Below are 18941 nucleotides of genomic sequence, written 5' to 3' on the forward strand. Positions count from 1 at the left end.
CTACAAATAGTTTTAAGCAAATGTCCACCTCTATTACTAAAATATGCCTTTGCTGAAAAGGGATGCAGAGGAGAGAAAGAGCTGCACGTGAATGTACAGGCGGGGAATATTTCCAGTTCTCCTAATCCTCAAAAAGCAGCAATGTTGTCTAATAGAAGCTACTTCGTAAAAATAATGGTGGTACCTTTGAAGATTCTCTTTCTCGTACAAAATGTTATATTCTGTATTTGCTTTTCATTTTAAATACCTTCCATAAAATGTTTACAAGGTTGCGCATTATTACTTTTATTTCCTCTATTCATTCTCTCCTTTACTTTTGCTTCTTCAGGGGAAAATAAACACAGTGAAAAGGAGAAAGGCACAGCTGAAGGACTGGCAGAGAGAACAGTAGAGAGAATTCAAGAATTCAGATTCCGGAAAGCAGCAACAGCAGTGGTCAAATCTCACTCATCCGGTGCTGCAGGTTTGATCTAAATCTCCCCATGAACCTTTTAAAAAGCTGAGCTCTTATTCCTGGATATCCTGTGGCAAACCAAGTTTAGCCCCACCAAGTGCCACACAATTTTATTTGCTACCTCTGTTGGAGTGCTCCATAACTGACTTCACAAGAATAAGTGATATTTTTTTTTCTTGCTTGCTAAATAGATTCACTGTTAAGTGCACACTTTGAAATGACTCTTCAGCTAAGGCTCTTGCAATGCCAAAACTTTCCATCCATCTAGTCATAAATCATCATAATTGGGCTTATGTCCTGCCATAGGCCAGCATTTATTAAGTCAGAATACAAAACCTATATTGTGAGAAATTCTATATTAGGCCATATTTAATATCATGTTAATGGGTATAACTTTTCAAAATAATATATTCAAAATTAACCCTAACTAGGAACAAAATATAGCACACCATTTTTTGTTTTCCCCATTTAAATCCATTGAACTGTCTGTTCAATGCATTTAAAGGGGAAAAACAAAAAATCACCAAAAATTGACGAAGACTCAGAACAGAGCCAAATTAAGTTTGCACATGTTTCACAAGGTGGACTACCGATTCCAAGCATTTAAAACAGGTTTCAAACATTTTAAGACACTTAAAAATGAGCGAAAACGGACATCGTTAAGTGAAAATCCCCCATAGAGAACATCGTTAAACGATGAGGAAAATTCCTCCAAGTGAATTCTTCGTTAAACGAAGCAATCGCTAAGCGAGGCACCACTGTATTATAGAAAAGAAAATTATTGGAAATGTAACTCTATTTATAGGCAATTATTACTTTTTTCTTTTTGTTATGTGACCTGAGGATTGTAATTTATATAATAATTTTTTAAAAAACTTTCTCTTCATTCACTTGTTGGCAAGGCCTTTTCAAAATCTGTATGTTTCTTCACAAAAACAACAGGGAAAACTTTTAGAAAGTCACACAAAGGAAAAAGCTAAATGGACATCTCCCATCATCTCCAGGTTTCATGGCCATGTTGCTGAAGACTAATTCAAATAATAATCAGCTAGATGTAGCAGTGGCCTCCAGTATAAACATGGGGGTATCTCCTGTTTTCAGATAGCTATTTCTAGAGTTATATTTAAGTATGAGAATTCCCGCTGGAAAAGCATTTCTCAGGAATGAACAAAAATAATCCTGACTTGCTTCAATTTTTTTAAGAGGAAAACTTTCTAAAATCTATAAATTTCTTCACAATTTAAATGGAAAGAATTTTATTTTCTTTAGGGGGAAAAATGGGAGATCTCAAAACTGGCAGATTTGCCCATGTAGGCTGAAGGCTTGACTATGTGACTCTTAAAAGTTTGGCTCAAAGTCCTTATGTGCTATTCAACCAGGTAGCCTTAACAAGGTGTTAGTAACGTAGATGCCATGGCCATGCTTTGATGCAAGTCCTAACCACTCGCCACTCCATTGGCATTTTTTTTTCTCATAGAAAGTGGTATGTCTGCAGAAGAGATGTGCAACAGCCCTAGAAAACTGAGGTCCTTGCTTATCTGTAGGACATATATATAAGCAAGAATAACTGCTCTGAACACACACCACTTTCCACATGTGGGAGCTAGGCTCACCCCTTTGAGCACGGTCATTCTAAGCAATGCCTGTACAGATCTTTTGTTTTAACCGCTGCATGGCAGATAGGCAAGCATCTCCATACTGGAAATAACTGTGCTGATTGAATGTGGTCCGTATGAATGGCTGTTTTGCTTTATGATCAGAACTTATCAAAGTTAATAAATGTTTTCATATATGCAGTGAACAGAACATCATAATTTTTGGTAAAAATGGAGAAGGGATTAGAAACTTGTACATTGCTCCGTCTTTACCTGGGAATTTTTGCAAGCAAAACATGTGCCTTGTGATTTATTCCCTGGCAAGAAAGTTCAGGGTTACTGCTTTAGAATAAGAGGCTCTTTAATTCATCTTTAAGGTCTGCGACAGAGCATGTTTTATTCTGTTGCTTAAATGATGTGAGAGTCAAACTAGGCATTGGAGGAATTCATATTCCTTGTTTCCTCAAAGATGAGTGCTTCAGTAATAAGACCTGCTAATCTTCCAATGACCAATCACAAAGCAAAACATACAAAATATTAAATGCAGAGGTGAGAAAAAGTACCTGCTACGATAGATGTCTTTCCCCACTCAAGAGAGCACTCCTTCTAAATACCTGCTAAATATACCCTCATGCTCTAGTTCCACACTCATTGTTAAGCTATTTGTTTGCACTGTACATGATAATTAGGCACTGATTTTGATTGAAGTAGCTGTAGGTGCTCATGGCATGGAAGAGACAGTTTGTAGGAAGGTGAGGTGAAATATGAATCTCCCACTCCATTATGAATTTGTTTTCACTTAATCCGGATAGACCTTCACTTTTATAATGAGTGGAAGAAGTCATTTTGACCAAATTGCCCCATGTAATTTTCTTTACGTTTGATGAATTGAATCAAATCATAAATATTTTATCACACATTTTGACAAACCTCTGAAGAAAAAGCTATTTCAGCTTTAAAAATAAGTGAGAAAAGAGTTTTAGTAAGAAACAACGTTGTCTCTTTCGGGAAGGAATAAATGAGAACTGTCTGTTACCTAAGATTAGTCTCACAAACACTCTGGGCTTTTGGCAAGTCTGCTCTGCCTAGATTTGTGCGGAGGTAATGCATATGTAGCTCCCAGTGTGTCGCTGTATTTGACAAAGCCAGGGAGAAGTGTGGTTTGGCTGCTTCAGATGAGTGGCTCCTACTGCGAATAAATCATTGCTGTTCTGGTATAAGCTACAAGTTGAATTGTGACTTTCTACATTGTCAGGGATACTACATGTTTCCTGCATGTTTATCTCCTGTGCTCCACTTCCATCCACAGTAACTATCTGGTCTCTTTTCTACAGCAAACAAATGGATATAGTTCACAGACTGGGAACAAATAGGACTTCATGTACTTCAAGACTTTTTCATAAGTGGTAAACCACTCACTGACCAGCAAAAATCAGAGATTCCCCTGAGGTATGGTTTCAAATTAATGTAACAATAAATTTCATTAATATGGTAACCATAAAAAAAAAACAAGCTACCCCAATGTCTCATGAATCAGGGCACATCTTTCCATTCATTCAAGCAAATTCTTGGTAATATATAGAATACTGTTAGATTAAGCTAAATATAGTACTATGTTTTAAAATTATGTGCGAACCAGATCTGGGTTGTTTGGAAGTTGAGTCATGGCAACTGGACATCTTTCTTGTTAGGGCTTCTTTCTTGTCAACCTAACAAGAAAGAAGTCCATTTGCCAGGACTCAACTTCCAGATAAGCACACCTGGATGACTAAGAATCTTCACAGATATAAGATCTGGGTTGCTCCATCAATTTAATGCAGTGGTTTCCAACCTTGGGTAACCCAGGTGTACTTGGACTGCAATTTCCAGATGTGCAGCTGCACCACCAACTGTAGCGAGTGCACTGAGGCCTTTATTATCTCAGGCCTCCAGAGGGTGCTCACTCTTCTACTCAGTTGCTGCCACCAATATTTCAGTTTCAATACTAATTATTCAGTGAGACATGTGTTGCTTTAAAACTTAAACTTGTTTATTTGATCAATAATATATAATAGGTAAATCACAAGATGCTAATCAATCTCTCTCACTCACTCACTGAACACACTGACACACAGAACCCTACTCTCACTGACTTTCTGGCTCACAGGCCCACAGACTCACGAATCTCCTTACACACCCCTTTATATCCCAGCCCCTCCCCCTTTAGCACCACCTTCCGTCCCCTCATTGGCTCCTTTTCCACTGCTCAGCTGTGACGGACAGGTGAGGACAGGGCTGAACGCTCCACCAACTATGCTGGCTACGGTTTCTGGGAGTTGCTGTCGAAAAACACCTGAGTTACCAAAGGCTGGCAACCACTGCTTTGGTGCATGAAACAAATTATAGAAACTTGTCTGGGTGTCAGAAGGGGAGAATGAAAAGCCACACTGTTCCAGCCCTTAGAACTGAACTGCAGTTCCCAGAATTCCTCAGGCTATACCCTGGTTAAAATCCCACAAATCTCACCCTTACCCTAGTGTTTTTGCCTTCTTTGTATACTTTCTCCTTTCTTTTGCAGTGATACCTCTCTCTCTCTCTCTTAGAATTTCCTACCTATTAGGAATTCCAATTCATGGATGCTTAGAATCCTCTCATCCATAAAAGTATACCATAATTCGAAACATGTAATTTTCTGAACACTATTTGTTAAAATCTTTACAATGACATATGGAATGGCTGTGTTGGCCACAAAAAAAGGGGTACTCCTGAGGTCCCTGAAAATGTTTTTCATTTTTGTTATATAGCTTATATTTTCAGGCAGACCAACTAAAATCTTTCTTATATATCTTTCAAATGTGGAAAAAAAATTGCTGGTCCCTTTAAGGAAAAAATCCTCAGGGTGACACCATGTACCGTATTTTTTTCAGCCAAACCATCCCAACCTATTCTCCAAATGGATTAAAAAAATCCATCAAACTGTTTTCATATGCTGTGGTAAGAGACAGAAGAAAAGACTATCAGGAACTTACTCTTATTTATATAGGTATCCTCTGTATGGCTGGCAAAGGCTGAGAAAGAGTAAGGTATATAATTTTTGTTTTTATACATCACATGGGTGTAAATGCATAGGCCTGTGTATGTGAAATATACATGTATATATTTTAAAAATACAGCATTTTAAATGTTCATGAAACTTTTAAAGATATTCTATTATGCAATTATCATTTTATTTTCCTTGTTTTCCTTATTGGCTCTTGTTACATCTTTTAAGACATCGAGGAAAGTGATGTTTAGAAATGGCAATAAAGAAACTTGAGAAGGTGATTATTTTAAATGTGCAAGAGATGTCAGAAGAGGAACAATGTGGCAAAATAATTATCCTTTGGAGCAGAAACTAAGAAAAGGCATTAATCTGATGATTAACAAATTGCGTATGTCAAATTCAGGGTAAAGTAAGAAAGACATTACATGAATGTCAACTTTTCTTAAACTTTTTAACTAACTGTTTAGATTCTGTCCCCACATCTGTTTTTATTTTATAATTATATTTGCTTTTTCTCCCATAAAAGAGAGAATTATTTGGAATTCTTTCAATATGCTATCTATTTAATGTGCTCCTAATTACTCTTTCTTACCTCCTTCCATTTTTCAGTGTCTGAGAGAAAAAGTATATTGTAAGGAGTTTCCAGAAAACCATTACAACCCACTCTCCAGTGTCTTATTTTAAATGGGTCCCCAAAATAAACTGTGAATATTCACATTATCATCTGCAGGAAAAGTGTATTGCTCTCCGTCGGTTCTGAGTTCTGTCATTTCTGTCAATGTCTCTCATTTTTCTAATATCACCATAATAAGTCCTACTTTTTAAAGAAAAAAAAAAGAATTGTAATGCACTGCCATTACATTTCACTTTCGCTTGTTGAGGACTGTGGCAGAAGCTGCTGAATTTGGTAATATTAAAAGTGTGTGCAAAGCAATAAAAAGCCCCACACTACAACACTGAAGGGAGTATTTCTGTACCCTCTCCTCTAGAAAATTAAGAACACTACATAACATTTTCTGAAGAAATGACCCATGGTATCAGTGAAATATCTATTATTATCCCTTTTTTTAGCTTTATAAATCCAGTGTAAATATTTCTCAAATATACGCATGTTAGAAATTTCACATTTAGATAAAGATGCAGTTTTGCAGTTTCTGGTCCAGAAGACCATGTTGGGAATTCATTTCTGTTTCTAAAATTGTCTTCTTGTGCTCTTATGGGGGCCATTCATCACCACGAGAGCCTCACTGTGTAGTGGTTAAACTGCTGTACTGCAGCCAAAACTGTGCTTACAACCTGTGGTTCAATCCCAGGTAGCCGGCTCAAGGTTGACTCAGCCTTCTGTCCTTCCGCAATCGCTAAAATGAGTACCCAGTTCACGTGTGTGTGTGTGTGTGTGTGTGTGTGTGTGTGTGTGTGTGTGTGTGTGTGTGTGTTAATGTTTAGCCTGCATAATTGACTTCTAAAATGCCCAGAGAATGCTTGAAGTGCTATGGGGCAGCATATAAGCAGCACACGTTGCTTTTTGCTTTGCTTCCAGAATTTCACTTTCTGAGTTAGACATTAAAAAGTCTCAAAATATGCATAAGTGGCAAAATATTGCTGAGTAAGGTTGTGCCAACCTTGCCAGTGGTGATCTTGCAGCAATTTTGGCTATTAAGCCTCCCCACCCCATTCTGAGGCTCCCAAAGGTTCCCCCAGGGCAAAACAGGACCCTATGGAGCCCTGGAATCTGAACGGCAAATAGGCCATTTTCAGTTCATTTGAATTCAATATTTATGGCACCAGATCTGTTTTATGCTGGCATAACTACACGATAGTATTTTACCTACTGACTTGGAATCCTGTTGCTTTGGCATAGTCATTTCTAGCTGGCAATTAATGAGTCCCCAGTGGAATTACTGAGTGTACAGCAAGTTTGATTATATTGAGTAACCTTTGATAACAATCTAAATCATCAGATAGTAACACTATCGTTTGCCAGAAGTGATCTCCCTTAAAGCAACCTTTCTGTCTATTGGGGAATCATTTCAGGCCAGCCCCAAAAATAATAGCTGTACTAATGGAGCAAAAAGCCCCAGCTTGGGCATGGATGAAGATCAGGCTGCAGCATTATTTCCTATATATTATATGACTGCTGGCAAACAGCTTGCACCAGACCATTCCACAAGTGGTCCATAATGTGAGCTATTTGCCTGTGTGATCACACACAAAACATTCTTTATCATCTCATCTTCAGCATTCACTGAAGCTTTTTGTTGTTACTGCAAGCACAGATAACAAAATATGTATACTGTATATTTCTGGAAGGTGTTGAATCAAGACCTAATTTACCAATAACTGTGTAGCATGTGATGTTGGACTTTGTCAGAGCCTTCCCATAGTCAATAAACTAGCACACATATCCATATTCATGTCACGACATCTCTCTCCAAGTTTAGGTATGCAGAACAGTATATCCTCCTCCTCTTCCTCCTCCCTTCTTCACATTTGTAAATTCTGCCCTGCATTGTTTTAAAACTTAAACAAATGGTTCATTGGACATACAGTTATGTAGTCACTACAAGTTTCTGTTTTGGGATACTGCAGTAAAAGTCAAATCTCAGCCAAATTTCAAGAATGATTCCTGTTCTGTAGATTTCATTGAAAACATTATCTAAAGCAGCTAAGTCACCATTTTCTATAAAACCTTTATTAAAACATCACCGAATCCAGGAGCTTTGCCATTTTTGGTAATCAAATTTACCAAATCAGATTTCTGTATTCATCTGATATTAATATTTGGTACAATAAATCATGTTGGTTATTTTCAAACATCTCTTGCATGTGCTCCCTCCACAGTATGAATTTACTCTTGAAATAAAGTATCAGTGAATTATTGCTTTTTTTTTAATCAGCCATGAGCAGGGTTGTTTAATGAATATGCTGCCTTGACCTTTTATATATGTATTAAATGAGTCATGGATCTTCTTTAGATTTTATATTTCTATATATTACTGAGACTACCATTCTTTGGTTTTCCAATTCCCCCAAGCTATTCACATGTAATACTCTGTATTTGATGTAATCTTTATTTTTACATGTTGTGTCTTCCACTAGGTTTAATACTTTATCAACTTCTTTTTGTCCCTTTACATTTATACTTTTTGAGTAGTTGTGGATCAAATCTATTAATACTTCTATAAATTTACAACAAGTGACCTTTATATCTAATCTATTTTAGCACAAGTTCATATGGATGGCTTCATAAATCCCTTCCTTAACAATTGTGTTTGCAGTTGGCTAACTTAGGTATTTAATGTTTATGGTTTTCTTGTGTTACTTTTAATATTTTTAAAAAATTTTGAGGAGACAAGAGGATTATTATCTGAATGTATATCAGCTCTAGGATAAGTATTCCCTGACCTAATGCTGTTTCATTACCATTCTCCTTCCAATATTGTTGTTAGTGTTACCTAGCAAAGGCTTTCCATGTATACATTCCCCTTGGTGGTAAATTCTTCTTCACAAAATTAGAACATGCATTTTCTATGTACATTTCACCATGGTTCACATTTTTCAGCAAGGTTTTTTGCTATCTTAGCTTTAAAATCCCTCATTAAGAAATTCAGGTCCTGCTTATTCATATGTTTTATAGCATACAATGGTCATGAAAATTTTACTATTTTAAGATTGTTGACTTCTGTTGCCTTCCAGCAGTCCATGCCTGCACTTATTCATACCAAAGTTTAACTAGTATCAATGTATTCGTGAAGGCTTTCATGGCCGGGATCTAATGGTCGTTGTGGGTTTTTCGGGCTCTTTGGCCGTGTTCTGAAGGTTGTTCTTCCTAATGTTTTGCCAGTCTCTGTGGCCGGCATCTTCAGAGGACAACACTCTGTGCTCTCTCAAGAGTGCTGTCCTCTGAAAATGCCAGCCACAGAGACTGGCGAAATGTTAGGAAGAACAACCTTCAGAACACGGCCAAGGAGCCTGAAAAACACACAGCAACCATTTAACTAGTATCCTTCACCTTTGGTCTCTGGTTGGGACTGGCATTGTTGCTTCCCTAACCAGGTGAACTCAGATATTATTTAGTTTCTTGAGACCCTACAAACATTCTGGTCAAATTCCTCTTACTTAAACTTATTGGTTTTTTCTGGGTTCCATTTAATTAATCCCACCTGATAGTTGATGTCACTGAGGTACTAGTTACCAAATCTATCCAGAGGCTAACCCATCAGTGGATTATTTGCTCATTAACTGAAGATTAAAATGTGGATTTAAAAAAAAGAATTAATGAGCCATTAGTTTATTGACAGAAGATTTAAAATATGGATTTTTAAAAAAAAAATCAAAATAAATGTAAATGAGAGCTAATGATATTATACTTCTTAATCTTTTCATATTTTGATGATCACAGAGCAGCTTTACTAAAGGCCAGAAGCTGTGCTTAGTTGTTACAATAAATCTTCAGCTGTGCGGGCATCCATGATAGATTTGTTTCTCAGGGAAATAGCTTCCCATCATGTTCGATGAACAGGTGTTCCGGAGTCTATATATCCATCCACAAGATTTCACTTTAAATTGTTTTAGTTGCACAGTTCTTTGCACTTATTCTCATAAAAGTCAGAATATAATGACAAGCTGTGATTCAAGTTGATGATTATGTGTAGTAACATACTAGAGCAGAAAGAAGAGATACATTTCTGCAATGTTTGAGCAGACAATATATTTTGAAATAGAATGCTTCCTAAATATATTTGGTCTTTATTTGTGAAACTGGAATCTTATGTACACTTATGTATGTCCCAGCTGGCCTTAGTTTTAAGCAGTGATGCATAGGATTGTACTGGAAGTTTGCAAAGAGGACAGAAATCCTACTTTTTTCTCAGGTATGTATCTGACTGTTGTGGACTCCTTTCCCTGCCATTCTGTATTTGAAGAGGTAACTAATTCTTCTCCTTCTTTCCATCCCCTCCTTTCATTTCTCTGTCCTTCTCCCCCAATAAGACAAAACTCAGTGAGAGAAGGTAAATCTCAGCTAATCTAATGTTCAATAGATATGAAAGAAAACATAAAGATGTAGCATTTTCTTGCTCGATCATCCTTGCTTCCACCTTGCCCAATATCCTATTTCCACTTGGGCTGGCCAGGCACTGCTAGGAAGAGCAAAAGAATTATGTAAAGGCAATATCTCTTTCCTGCTATCTGCCCCCACCATATATTATTCCAAAGTATACCTTCCTCGGTGGGAAGGTAACAGCGTTCCGTGTCTAAGTCGCACTGGCCATGTGACCACGGAAGATTGTCTTCGGACAAAACGCTGGCTCTATGGCTTGGAAACTGGGATGAGCACCGCCCCCTAGAGTCGAACACGACTGGACAACAATTGTCAAGGGGAACCTTTACCTTTACCTTATACTTCCTCTAAACACAGAGTCTCTGTTAGCTATCAGAGCCATTAAGAATACTTACAGTACTTAACTAGTAGGCACTCTTTCACTCAAAGAAGGCTTGTGGTAACTAGTCTTGCCATATGGCAGCTTCCCATCCATAGGGTAAAACAGAATCAATATGTGGTATCCCCACTTTCTTTACAACACAGACATGAGAAAGTCAAATATGTGGTCCACACCAAACAAATTCAGATAATGGCTTCTGGCGTGTTAAGAGATAGCCTTTGCTGCTGGTTCACTTCTACATAAGAAGTCAAATTTTAAAAAAAATCCTATCACAGTGTAAGCAAAACAGGGGCTATTAATAGTTTCTAATAGAATGTGCCTCATATCTTACATAATTCACAGTCAGGGAAGAAGATAGTTTAAGAAAATTTCCCCTTGGCACAGATTTATTTAATAATTCACAGGACTGGCATCTTCCAGCATCAAGTACAGGGAACGGTCTTCAGTAACTTCGAATTCTGTGTTCCTTTCATATTGCACTCTTTGAACGTAACATCATTTAGACAGAAGAGTAGGTCCAGAGAACTTAGCCATTTCCCATTGGTAGTCCCCATTGTTTAAAAAGCCCACTTTGGACCACACAATACTGAATAACTACCAACCAGCAGTTAATATTCATTCTTAGAGAAGGTGCTAGAGTAGATTGTGGCCTCTCAGCTCCAGATTGTCTAGACCCATTTCAATCTGGCTTCAGGCCTGATTTTGGCCACCTTGGTAGACGAACTATGCTGGCAACTGGATATGGCATCTTGGCCCCTGTTGGTTCTTCTGGACCTCTCAGTGGCTTTTTGATACTATTGACCACAGTATCATACTGACACATCTCTCTGGAATGGGATTTGGGGGCACTGTTTTACAGTGGCTCCAGTCCTTCCTGGAGGAGAGAACTCAGAAAGTGGTGCTGGGGGATTCATGTTTAACACCCTAGCCACTGACCTGTGGGCTCCCTCAGGGTTCTGTTTTGTCAACCTATTACATTATCCAAATCAAGGGATAGGGATACAGCCTGTATTAGATGGGATTGAAAAACAGGTGTGCAGCTTGGGGATGCTCCTGGATTCATCGCTGAGCCTGGATGCCCAGGTCTTGGTTGTGGCCAGAAGTGCATTGGCACAATTAAAACTAGTGTGCCAGCTTCATCTGTTTCTTGAGAGATGTGATCAGGCTACTGTGACATACATACATCCTAGTTATTTCCTGCCTGGATTACTGTAACATGCTCTATGTAGGGCTGCTGATGAGAAAGTGTCAGGAAACTTCAGTGATTCCAAAACATAGCAGCCAGATTGCTGATTGAGGCTGATTACAGGGATCACATACGCCCCCCCCCCCCAATTACAGCAGCTTCACTGGCTGCCAATCAGTTTCCTGGCACAATTCAAAGTACTGTTTTTAACTTATAAAGCTCTAAATGGCCTGGGTCCAAGCTATCTCAAAGACCATATCTTCTATTATGAGCCGGCTTGGATGTTAAGATCATCAGGAGAGGCCTTTCAAAATAAACAAATCGTCTTGCATCTCTAAAAGTCCATCCCAGGTTATTTTACTCTCATAACAATAGGGGAAATGCAGAACTCCACTTCTTTTCATTACATTACTATTCCTTCCCCCACCTCACCTCAGTTTGTGTAGTTTTCAGCCTGAGATGCTCCTTAATAAAATATCTAGAACAGCTTAACTGCCCTTGGATGTCACTGTTCATTAATAGGGTGTTGCAATAATGCCAGCATCAGATTAATATATGTAGTATTTCTTGTTTTGATTTAGGGGACAAAAAACAGAATGCCAGTAAAAGCAAAAATAATGTTAATAATGCACGGGAAGCTTTTTATAGACTGATGTTTCAACTTTGGAGAAATATGATTAATGTTTTAGCTGAAAATTGGCAGTTTGGGGTCACTAGCCTAATCTAGCATGAAGAAAACGAAGGAACAAAGAACAGCCGCCATGAAGCAACATTAAAGCATGGGGATTTTGAAAGAAAATGTTGTGATATCAGGTAGAGAAGATTAAAAGTCTCATTTCGTGTCACCGGTAATCTGTCACTGGTCTGGGTCAATATGTGATAATAAGGCAAGAAGCAGAATAATGGAAGACTAGGGGTAATGAGTTTTGCATGCATCTACCTTTCACTCACCTAAAAGAAGCATCACTAAAAATAGCAGTTGCCTCAGTTTTGACATGCCTAGCCAATTATTGAATACAGTTAATTATTGTGTTCTTAACAGAAGCCAAATTCATTGAATACTATGTGTTTATTTTGTTTTGCATGCCTTATCTTTTCTCCACCATATACATAAGACAACAATGACATACACTCATGACTGGTTTATCCTCTTAGTAACCTTGGGCAGCAAAATCCAAACTGAAGTAATGTGATGGAACAATGTGACAAACTGAGAACAGTTGCAGTGGCCTATCTTTTGAGAATAAAAAGGTTCCCTTTTTTCAGAATAGATTTAAAAAGAGATGTGAGATGGATAGATGTTTGCTCACTTTTTTAAAAGGAACTGAAGAAGTTCTTTCACTAAGATAACCGATGCCCAGTGAATAATAGCTCAGATTGCTCCAAAGTGTTCTGAGCAAAAAAAATAAAAAAAAAATAGTCACTTCTGCTAAAAGACAGTCACTTGCCAAAGGTCATCTCTGGCCTTTGTGGTCATGCAGGGGTTTAAATCCAGAACTCTTCAATGCAAGATTAGCACTCAATCTATTATACTACACTGGTTTTGAGCGGAGAACTGGCTCCAGCCAGTTGGTTTGCACAAACAGGGCCTGATAAATGTAGACTGTAGCAAATATTCTGCAGTAAAGCAAAAGCAAAGTGTGCTGCTTCTATACTGCCCTATAGCACTTAAACCACTCTGTGAGCAGTTTACAGTTCAATTTTGCATGCTACATGTTGCCCCCACCCGCAAGGAACTGGAAACTCAATTTACCAACCTCAGCCAGCTACTTGAACCCATTGGGACTGAACGCAGGTTGTGACTGCAGTACCTTCCAGTTGGTTTTGGAATGCAGATGGCATAGTGTGCAGGGGCAGAGAAGCTGCTGTGAAAAAGCAGGATAGTTCAAACCTTCCTGTACATACAAACAACAATGTGAACACACACAGAGTCTTCTTTAACAGCCACAGAGTTGCAGTCTCATACAGAAATAAATACTAAGATAACAAACTGCTTCTGTGCTAACCCACTTGATATTCTTTTTTCTGAATTGAAAATGGGAAGAAAGAAATGAGACGCCAGCAGTTGGAAACAATTAGGGTCACTTTTACTAAGGTACAAGAAGATATGCAAAGGAAGAAATGTGGATATCATAACAGATCAGTCCTGCAGTCTGCCAAAGGCAACAGGTAGCCAGTCTCATCCACAGAGGAGCATGTGCAGTTGATCATTTCTCCCCTAGGATCCATCATTTCTTTTGGGAGACCTTTCCACCTCCTCCTGGCACTTAAAACTCTGAATTGGTCAGAGTTTCCAATCTCCAGGGCTCTAAAGCCCCAGCAGCGAGCTTCAGGAATCATCAGCCATCATAAAGATAAATCTGAGAGTTCATCAGTTATCCATGGTCACATTATCTGCACATATCTGCCAACCAACTGGGATTGAATTATGAGGACTATCCCATATGACATACCAGGAGTTTTCAAGCCTAAAGATGAAGGAAGGAATAAGGTTCATGCAAACCTGTAAGGTGTTTCCACTTCTACAGACCATGATGAAATCTGGACAATTTAACTCACCTAGGTGGATTGATGAGAACAAATATCTGGAAAAATTTGAAACACATATGGACTTATTACATATTTGAAGGAGCATTACTGTTAATATATTATATATTACATACCCTAAAATCTATCACAGAGCCATTGGACCCTTCCAACCTTTCAGCCACAAACACCTTTCCCAGACTACATTCCATCTCAACAGTAGCAATCACCATCCTGCTTCACAAAAATATTAAATTAATTGGGGGGGGGAGAGAAAGGAAAAGCTACCCATCCTTTATAGTTTTGATACACTACTGTTCTTGAAAGTTTTTATTTAAAAAGCTTCTATCTACAGTTTTGTTTTTTGAAGGACAAAAAAGAATCCTTTAACAGATGGGTCGCTTTTAAGAGCTTTTTCTTCAGAACTAGAAAGTCAATATTTTAGCAGTTTGAGACCCTCTTTTTATAATTAAACTTCGTATTGTGAACAGTGAGATATTTTGGAGACCATGGAGCTTATACTCTATAATTACAGCTGTGCATTTATATTTATATTAGTATTCCTTTTAAATGATAAGATTGTTTTTTTAAACAGATACTGTATTTGAGTTAGCAGGTGATCTCAATGTATTCACACTGCAACATGTGCATAGTCTTACATATTTCTTTCACGTAAAGAAATAAATTCAAGAAACCACATATGATCCTCACCTTCACTGCTTAGATTATACCCTACAATTTATTTTTGCCTATCTTGCTCCCACATCTAAACAGCAAGCTTCTTTTAATGATTAAGCAGTCTCTTCCTCATGTCTAGAGATGGGCATGAACACTGGTTTGGCGGTTCATGCCAGTTCGGCCCACAGTCCAAGAGGTGTTCCATATTCTGGTGCCCTATGCCCTCTGGCAGGCACCCACTCAAGAGGTAGTGCCCAGAGTAAGGGGGGCAGGGAAGCCAGGCTGCTGCCTCTGAGTGGGCGCCGAAGGGGGCGGGGCACTGAACCACAGAAGACCCGTTGGGCTGTCATCTGAACTAGCATGAATTACTGAACCAGGGTTTGTGCCCATTTCTAATCATGTCCCATTTGCTTTTATGTTAGGGAAGCTTTTTTTTACAATCCTAAAACACATGGTTACCTCTTTGGAATTAGGATTCCAGCAAATGTCTCTTCCTCCACTGTTCCTGTAGCCAGGACATTCGGTGGACCTTGAAAATTCATGTGAAATCCACTTTGTCTATCATCTGTTCGTCTCACGGGAAGTCCTTTGCATTCAGATGCCACTGCTTGCAGGATTAAAGTCAAACAATAACCTCACATGTGCAGTAAGCCAATAAATATTTGCTCCTACACCTTTGGCAAGAGAATAAATACTTCTAGCAATGTACTGGCAGCCAATGAGCCAGGCTGGTCATTAGGTGAAACTACCAGCTGCTACACGCAAGTGATAAAGAAGTATCAAAACCTGATTGCAGATAACAAATGAATTGTAAAAGCGACAAGTGTCAAGAACAAAAAAGAAAAGAGCTGTATACATCATTAATATATTTAATGTGTGTATTATATTTTACAAGCACACAGAACAAGAACAGTGTTGCCATTGTGCATTATGAAAAACATAAATTATAACAAAGATGGAGGCTGTCACTACATGGCTGCACCATTGCTGACTGTATGAGCATTATCTTTACTGATATCAATAGTCTGCACCCTTCACACATTTGATCTCTCATCAACAATCCCCTTTCTTGTCACCCTCTGGTGCAGAAAATGTACCACAGAATAGACCTTGTCTCTTCTATCATGAGGCCATAGGTCCTAGCAATTTTGCCTACTGGATGGCCTCATGGGTCCCAGCTGCAATATTGCCAAAGCAGTTTTCCAAGTTAGGGGAGACAGCTTATCTGTTTCTCTCTTCTTGAAGTTCTATTTTTGGCTTATATTTACTTATCAGTGGTTCTTACATTCCAGTTGGTTTATTCTATTTCCATTATTAAATGCATTAAATACATTTTCATTACTACAGATTGCTTAAAGGACATAAAATGAAGGTCCTGTGACCTCTTAAAAAGGAGAAATGCAGCTGGACATGAATCCTTGCCCTTTGTGGATTGAACTTTTCACAGTAATGTCTTCTGCTCACTCACTTTGGCATAAAACAACCTCATTCACCATGGTGATGGCCTGACCCAGAACTGCAGTTCTTATTTTTGCAAAACCTCAAGCTGAGCTGTACTGGAACAAGAAAATAATATTGAAGAAAAACATGTATAGATTCAGCTGCTTATTTAAAGCAAATTTAAATTATTGAGAAATCAAAGTAATAGAATATGAGTCTCAGCAACAGCCTCTCAGAGATTGTTCAAAATCCAGAGATTTCATAGCCCTACTGAAGCCTTTAAAAAGTGTGTGAACTAGTCACAGAATAAGGGAACAGCACTAATTCTACACCTCTGTCATCACTTTCCTCAGATGACAGTGATTGTTGGAAGAGTTGTTATTACGTGTTGCCAAATCCCTTCTGAGTTATAGCCACACTACAGATTGAAGAGCTCTAAAAGTCTTGTTCGTTTTACTGTTGTATAGCTCATAGTGATTAATCATACAAACCGACTACTTTATTCAAATTATCGAGAAACACAATGCAAGGAGCTAAATGATCAAAACTGAGTGATGTACATTATTGTCCTTCATTGTCCCCATGCATTGGTATTCTGTTGTTTCTCTGTGTTATCAGGTTGTTTCTAGTATACCTGTGAGTTAAGGATGAAGGATAAGACTTTCTGGTTAGGGCAAATGAAAAACAACACAAAAGAGATGCTCACATTTCTTTTTGTCTTCTTCCATCACATTATGGAAGAGAACCTCAGAAATACTAGTGATATGTTTTGATGAATGAGGACACAGATAATCTGTGTTCCCCTCATTTATCACCTTTGTTCACCCCATGTACCTAAGATCACTTCCTACTGATGTTCCAGTAGCTCATGTGACCCACTCTCTTCCCTCCCTCCCTTGCCTAGCAGCCGTTGTTGTTGTGTGCCTTCTTCCCCAGCCAGCCCCTCTGCACTTTTCCCTTCTTCATGCCACAACTGGCAACTGCCATGTGCCTGCTTACCTTGCCCAGTCAACTCTGCTGCTCTTTCTCCTCCTTCCTACCACTGCCATGCACCTTTTCTTGCTTAGGCGGCTCTATTTTTCTCCTCCAAATGGAGGGAAATGAACCACAAGGACCCCAAAAAGACACCTCTTTTCATGGCAAGTGAATGGAGTGATGCACAGAAAAGTCAAAAGTGGAAGAAGCACTCTCTGAAAGAAAATGAAGCAAAAACGAAATGAAAATTTCCGCCATGCAGATCCTGATTCAGGGCCTCCAAAAGGCCTTATCATTAAGGCCTTTTGAAGCCATGTCTTCATTTATAGAACTAATCCTTCTCACGTTAAGTCTTTGCTTACCATCTCTTTTTCTTAGCATTTTATCTTTTCCAGTAAGTCTTGTCTTCTTGTTATATGTCTGAAGCACAATAGCCTCAATATAATCATATTGTAGAAAGCAGTTACCCTAGTGAGTGCTGAAAGTTCATTTGATCTAGAACCCAGTTATCTTTCTAAAAGTCCATGCTATCCATAAAAAAATTTTCAAACACCACAATTCAAATAAATCTATCTATTTTTATTGCTTGCGGCTTTCTTCATTGTCTAGCATTTACAAATATACCGTATTTTTCAGTGTATAAGATGCCTCCATCTATAAGACGCCCCCCCACTTTTCTAACCCAAAATTAAGAAATATAAGTGGAGGCTTAGCAAGTGTAGGGGGAAAGGGATCAAAGTGCTGCAAGATCGCTTCGATCCCTGCTTTCTCCCTTCATGCTAAGCCCCATAGGGCTTAGCAAAAGGAGGGGGAAAGGGATCAAAGCAATCCCGCAGCTGCATGATCCTTTTGATCCCTTCCCCCTTATACAACCACGGGATTGCTTTGATTCTTTCCCTCCTCCTTTTGTTAAGCCCCATAGAACTTAACAAGCAGAGGGGAAAGCAGGAATCAAAGCTCTCCTGCAGAGCTTTGATCCCTGCTTTCCTTTTGCTAAGGATTAGCAAGCAGAGGGGAAAGCAGGGATCAAAGCCCCAGAGAAACAATTTGATCCCTGCTTTCCCCTCCACTTGTTTTTTGTACTCTCCTCAGCTTACTTTCATGTATAAGACGACCCTCAATTTTAGTCTAAAAATTTTAGACCAAAGTGTAGTCTTATACACTGAAAAATATGGTACATAGTAATTGGGAGTGACAGTATATGGATAATATTGGCCTTTGTCTCTAGCAACACATCCTTACACTTGATCTCTTTTTAAAAAGTTCCTTCAAAGCTGCCTTTCTTCTGAGTTCTTAGTTGCAATTTCCATTTTGATTGACGACTGAGCAAAAAATCTGTAATAAATTTCTTCATTGTCATCACTAAAGTTATATAATTCTTCTACAGTCATTATTTTTGTCTTCTTAATGCTGCATAATAATGCTGCTTTTGCACTTTTTAATTTCACCTTCCTCGGTAGTCATTTCAAGGCACTGCTATTTTCTGCCAGTAATACGGTGTCATCTTTAATTATTCACATTTTTGCACCAATGTTCACCTCTCTTTCAACTGATCTTCCAGCTTCAAGACTTGTTCTTGGCAGGAAAAAAGGTTGCTATGGTCCCACCAGGCACTGTTTCA

General features: G+C 38.5%; 1 long non-coding RNA gene across 1 annotated transcript; it reads left to right on the forward strand.

The window, feature by feature from the left end:
* The first annotated feature begins 327 nt into the window (after positions 1-327).
* LOC140705425 (uncharacterized) lies at positions 328-5079 on the forward strand. The gene is made up of 3 exons (XR_013543578.1): positions 328-463; positions 3384-3498; positions 4956-5079. It is a non-coding gene; the product is annotated as an uncharacterized LOC140705425 (long non-coding RNA).
* Positions 5080-18941: the final 13862 nt, after the last annotated feature.

This window comes from Pogona vitticeps, chromosome 3 (assembly GCF_051106095.1).
Source record: "Pogona vitticeps strain Pit_001003342236 chromosome 3, PviZW2.1, whole genome shotgun sequence".
NCBI classification, from domain to species: Eukaryota; Metazoa; Chordata; class Lepidosauria; order Squamata; family Agamidae; genus Pogona; species Pogona vitticeps.